Source organism: Stomoxys calcitrans, chromosome 3 (genome assembly GCF_963082655.1).
Source record: "Stomoxys calcitrans chromosome 3, idStoCalc2.1, whole genome shotgun sequence".
In the NCBI taxonomy this organism is placed as follows: domain Eukaryota; kingdom Metazoa; phylum Arthropoda; class Insecta; order Diptera; family Muscidae; genus Stomoxys; species Stomoxys calcitrans.
In genome coordinates, this window is record NC_081554.1 from 147,208,457 (window position 1) to 147,214,477 (window position 6,021).

At 40.3% G+C, this 6,021-nt stretch overlaps 1 protein-coding gene across 2 annotated transcripts in view; it reads right to left on the reverse strand.

Moving 5' to 3' along the window:
• Positions 1-5,431, reverse strand: part of LOC106091617 (uncharacterized) — a 499,339-nt gene extending 493,908 nt beyond the window's left edge. For both annotated transcript variants that reach the window (XM_059364400.1, XM_059364401.1), the window contains exon 1: positions 5,325-5,431. The gene's annotated coding sequence lies outside the window, so the exon portion shown is untranslated. The remainder of the gene's footprint in view (positions 1-5,324) is intronic.
• Between the last annotated feature and the right edge of the window lie 590 nt (positions 5,432-6,021).

The window sequence follows — 6,021 nt, forward strand, 5'->3', positions numbered from 1 at the left end:
AATTAAATTATATGTTGGAGACCTGTGTAAAATGTCAGCCAATTCGAATAAGAATTGCGCCCTTTGGGGGCTCAAAAAGTAAAATAGAGAGATCGATTTATATGGGAGCTGTATCGGGCTATAGACCGATTCAGACCATAATAAACACGTATGTTCATGGTCATGAGAGGATCCGTCGTACAAAATTTCAGGCAAATCGGATAAGAATTGCGCTCTCTAGAGGCCCAAGAAGTCAAGACCCAAGATCGGTTTATATGGCAGCTACATCAGGTTATGGACCGATTTGACCCATACTTGGCACAGTTGTTGGATATCATAAAAAAACACATAGTGCAAAATTTCATTCTAATCGGATAAGAATTGCTCACTCTAGAGCCTCAAGAAGTCAAGACCCAAGATCGGTTTATATGACAGCTATACCAAGTAATGGCCCGAATTGAACCATACGTAGCACAGTTGTTAGAAGTGATATTAAAACACTATGTGCAAAATTTCAGTCTAGTCGGATGAGAATTGCGCCCTCTAGAGGCCCAAGAAGTCAGGACCCAAGATCGGTTTATATGGCAGCTATATCAGGTTATGGACCGATTTGAACCATACTTGGCACAGTTGTTGGATATCATAACAAAACACGTCGTGCAAAATTTCATCCCAATCGGATAAGAATTGCGCACTCTAGAGGCTCAAGAAGTCAAGACCCAAGATCGGTTTATATGGCAGCTATATCAGGTAATTAACCGATTTGAACCATACTTGGCACAGTTGTTGGATATCATTACAAAATACGTCGAGCAAAATTTCATCCCAATCGGATAAGAATTGCGCACTCTAGAGGCTCAAGAAGTCAAGACCCAAGATCGGTTTATATGGCAGCTATATCAGGTTATGGACCGATTTGAACCATACTTCGCACAGTTGTTGGATATCATAACAAAACACGTCGTGCAAAATATCATCCCAATCGGATAAGAATTACGCACTTTAGAGCCTCAAGAAGTCAAGACCCAAGATCGGTTTATATGGCAGCTATATCAAAACATGGACCGATATGGCCCATTTACAATACCAACCGACCTACACTAATAAGAAGTATTTGTGCAAAATTTCAAGCGGCTAGCTTTACTCCTTCGGAAGTTAGCGTGCTTTCGACAGACAGACGGACGGACGGACGGACGGACGGACGGACGGACGGACGGACAGACGGACGGACATGGCTAGATCGACATAAAATTTCACGACGATCAAGAATATATATACTTTATAGGGTCTCAGACGAATATTTCGAGTAGTTACAATCAGAATGACGAAATTAGTATACCCCCCATCTTATGGTGGAGGGTATAAAAAGGGGTATAAAAAATTCGGTTCAAGTATCCAGGTGGTCATTCCGAGCTCAAAACTCCACCAATAGAACCGCCCAAAGTCAAAAGTGGACCGATCGGGGGAAAAAAGATTTTAGGGAGTAGAATACAAATATGATATTAAAAATTGGGTCCAAGAACCTTGAGGGTCTACTATATCTAAATATTGACCAATTGGATATTCGGAAGTCTAACATAGTTCACTGTATAAAATGCCAGCGAAATCTGATAATATGCGCGCCTTTTAAGAGACAAAGACATGAAATCGGGAGATCATTCTATATGGCAGCTGTATCCAAATATAAAAAGATTTAGGCCATATTGATCATGTTTAGCGAAGAGCCTAACACAGCTCACTATGCCAAGTTTCAGCGAAATCGGATAATTAATGTGCCTTTTAAGGGCCCAAGATGTTAAATCGGGTGATCGTTATATAGAGTAGTTATATCTAAATATAGCTTGATTTTGACCATACTTGGTACTAATGTCAAGAAGCCTAATTCAACAAACTGTGCTTAAGTGGATGTGGTCCTCATCGCTACTAAGACATGTTCTCTGAACTTGTTGTATGGTCCTTATGTTTCACTTTTTCTCCATAACAGTTCACCAAACTACTGAGGCGCAAGAAAGAATTTGTCTAATCATGCTCCTGTAGAGCCAGTGGACTTTCCTCGGATTCAGGCCCAATTTCGAGCCTACGGCCCGTCTACATAGTGCACAATATCTGTGAGCCTTCTCAGTATGCTCCTGAATGTGACACTTCCAATTCAGTTTCCTGTACAAGATCACACCTAAGTATTTGACCTTATCAGATATCGAAATCATCTTATTGAGGAAACGTGGTGCTTTAAATTGGCCCACCTTCTTCTTCCTCGTAAACGGGCATATTTCAGTCTTCTCTGGGTTAACATTGAGACCTCTGGGTCTAGCCCAGTCATATGCCATAGGCAAGACCCCTTCGGACCTTCTGCATAGCTCGTTCGGATCCTTACCCCGTAGAAGGATTATAACATCGGCTGCGTAGCAGACGGGTTCAAATACCTCCGCAGTCAGCATCCGTAATAGATCATTTATGGTGGTCACCCATAGGAGTGGCGATTAAATCCCCCCTGTGGCGTACCCTATGCCACTTTCTCCCTTATATTTGTATTCCTGGAGGCGTGTGTAATACACATCCCTATAAACTTCCGCTTTTTTACGACGTGCTCTGTTAAAAGTCTGCGTTCCTCTTTCCCAATATTGCGTATCTCCCCGGTCATCCAGGGTTTTTCCTGGGCTGATTTTGTTTCCCGAAGAGGATCACTATCTTCGAAGGATCGCACCAGTACATCCGACGTTGACTACTCTGGGGAAAAATATGTAATTAAAATTCTTATGACAAATAGCGCAGGTCCTCGGCCGAGTACCAGTATTACCATAGAATAATTGGTAGTTGGTATGGTTCAGTCAAGAAACTTTGTTCCGGGTCGTCCATGGATTCTGAATTAAGGCAATATGAATCTTGCGTGTGTAGCAGTCTCGCTCCAGTGGATGTTTATCTGGATTAACTCAATCATTCGTCCTCCAGTCAATGGGAACTTGGCCCCTCCGTGCAAATAGTGTTCTGAATTTTGTTATGTCCGCGAGAGGGGCCGGGCCTCCTCCTTGTGTATGTAACCTAAGAATACGAAATTTGTATAAAATTTTTTTGGGGTCAAATAACCGAAACCCGCCCAAATGTGCATGTTTACCGATTGGTGACCGATAGGTATCGAATGAAAGGTATTTAAGAGTATAGTACGAACTTGATATAAAAATTTTATCCTAGAAGTCGGGGTGCCGCCCACCTCACAAAACCGTCAAAAACGTACTTGTTTCCGATTGGGGCAATATGTGTAGTAAATGAAAGATAATGGAATGTAGAAAACGTAACTTATATAAAAATTTGGGGGTCAAGTCGAAAAAAGGTCGTCCCATCTTATAAACCACCCCCAAATGGTCATGTTGGTCGATAGGGACAGTATGGGATTCAAACGAAAGGTTCTTTAGAGAAGAATACGAAAACAAATATAAACATTTGGGATCTATTCTAGGCAGTTCGTCCCAACCCAAAATTATGCCCCAAATGGACATATACACCGAACGGGGCAATATAAACCTTAAACGAAAGGTATTCGAGAGTAGCATAAAATACTGATACAAAAAACTTGGTACATTTCTCGGGGGACCACCCCATCGCAAAATTATTCTCCAAATGGAGATATTTACCAAACGGGACAGTTTGGTATTCAATGAGCGGTATTTGAGAATATAAATAATTTTTAATGTTTGACCATTTCAAAGGGGGCCGCAAGCACTTAAGTGTGTTGCGAAGAACACCGAGCCATCTAGTTATACTATATATCTCATGTGGACCTCCTCCATCAGGAAACAAAGATCCTACCAGTGCGAAGACATAACTATATGCTGTCTAAGCAATACCTTTTGGGCTGTTATCGCAGAGACCACCCAAAACCATCATCTTGTGGATAGATATCCGCATCCCAGAAGCCTTAAGGTACACTACATGATCTAGAGCGTGAGGTTCAGCGCTACAAGAGAGAACCTCTAGATCAAACGGCATATCAAGCAGGTCTAAACTACATTCATGCAGACACGGTAGCAGATGCGATAAATGGCTACCGGGCGAATGAAGTCCTTGGAGAACGACCGCCTCCCATTGCACCTGAAGAAATTGACCTCCCCCCGGCAAACCAGAGTTGTTCTGGCTCAATTACGTTCCGGCAGATGCAGCCGCCTCAACTCCTACAGAGCAAGGATTGATGCCGACGTGCAAGATGTATGTCCCGATTGCGGTCCGATACATGTCACCTGTTTAACTGCCCAGCCAGACCCACTCGACTCAGACCCAGAAGACATTACATGTGAATGTAAAGTAAAGTTGACGCAAATAATGTCTTAACGTTTTTACTTTTAAGACTCTTTTTATTATATTTTGTATGATCATGTTATGTTTTTTTTTCAACTATTTTATATACCCTCTACCATGGACCGCATTTGTCGAGTTCTTTTCCCGGCATCTCTTCTTAGGCAAAAAAGGATAAAAGATAAGATTTGCTCTGCTATTAGAGCGATATCAAGACATGGGCCGGTTTGGACCACAATTAAATTATACGTTGGAGACCTGTGTAAAAAGTCAGCCAATTCGAATAAGAATGGCGTCCTTTGGGGGCTCAAGAAGTCAAATAGAGAGATCGATTTATATGGGAGCTGTATTAGGCTATAGACAGATTCAGACAATAATAAACACGTATATTGATGGTCATGAGAGGATCCGTAGTACAAAATTTCAGGCAAATCGGATAATAATTGCGACACCTAGAGGCTCAAGAAGTCATGATCCCAGATCGGTTTATATGGCAGCCATACCAGGTTATGAAACGATTTGAACCCTATTTGGCACAGTTGCTGAAAGTCATAATAAAATACGTCGTGCAAAATTTCAGCCAAATCGGCTAAATTTGCCAATGAACATTCCATTAACGAACAGGGGCAATTTTCTCACATATCAATGAATGCAGTTCAAGATTAAAGCCTAATGATAACGATCCTCCTATTTATAGCCGAGTCCGAACGACTTGCCGCACTGTGACAATCTTTAGGGAAAAGTTTTAACAAATCCGAACATGTTAGGGATGATTACGTCCTCACTTATACTGGTAACTGTTGCTAGATATTCTAGCCTTGTGAAATTTCTCTGTAAGAGATATGGCTACGTAGTACTCTTTTGCGACTCGGCTACTTAATGTAGGTCCTTTATCACTGATCTTAAAGTTGAATGGAGAAGCTTCATTAATATGGGAGGAATATGAGAGAGGGTAGCTTCTATTCTTTAAAGATGTTAGTTTTTTGGTAGCTTTACATTTATTATGAGAATAAGAAGGAGATTGCATATTTGTTTTAGTTAAAATAAATATGACTTACCTGTCGAATTTAATCTGTTGTCTTCTAATGTGGCTGTTTAATGTTTGCGAAGTAAATTTAGTATATTTTACACATTTGTAAACTAGTAAATAATTTTTTTTTTTAAATTATTTTTTTTCTATTTTATTTTTTTTTTTTATATTTCACATACAATGGTATGCCTAGTTACGCACACGAACATACACACAAATGCACCCACAATAATCACGCATCGAAACCGACAAATCGTTATAGAATTGAACTGAAGGCTAAATGTTCCATGTATTAGTGTTCGAATAGCATTGCGACTCTGATGGAACACTCATAACTGGCGGAAACGTAAATTGACCATTACCGATGCAACCGCATTGACCACAAAACCATTAAAACCACATGTGGGCATACAGTTATAAATTTTGAACTTATACTGAGGATATGCTGGACACCGAATGACAATAACAGTAACAACAAGAAAATGGACACAGAAACCGGAAACATACACACACAGACAACACACGGGAACAAATATTCCGGCTCAGAACAAGAGATGCAAAAACAAAATCACGTTAAATATGGGACAACATCAGTAAGCATCTAGAACTCACATTATGACAACGACTAAGGAGATTATTTTTATTATTTGTTGGCAATAAATACTCGGAATTTTAAAAATGGTAACCTAGACGTTTAATTTTATTTTATTTTTTAATATGATGTT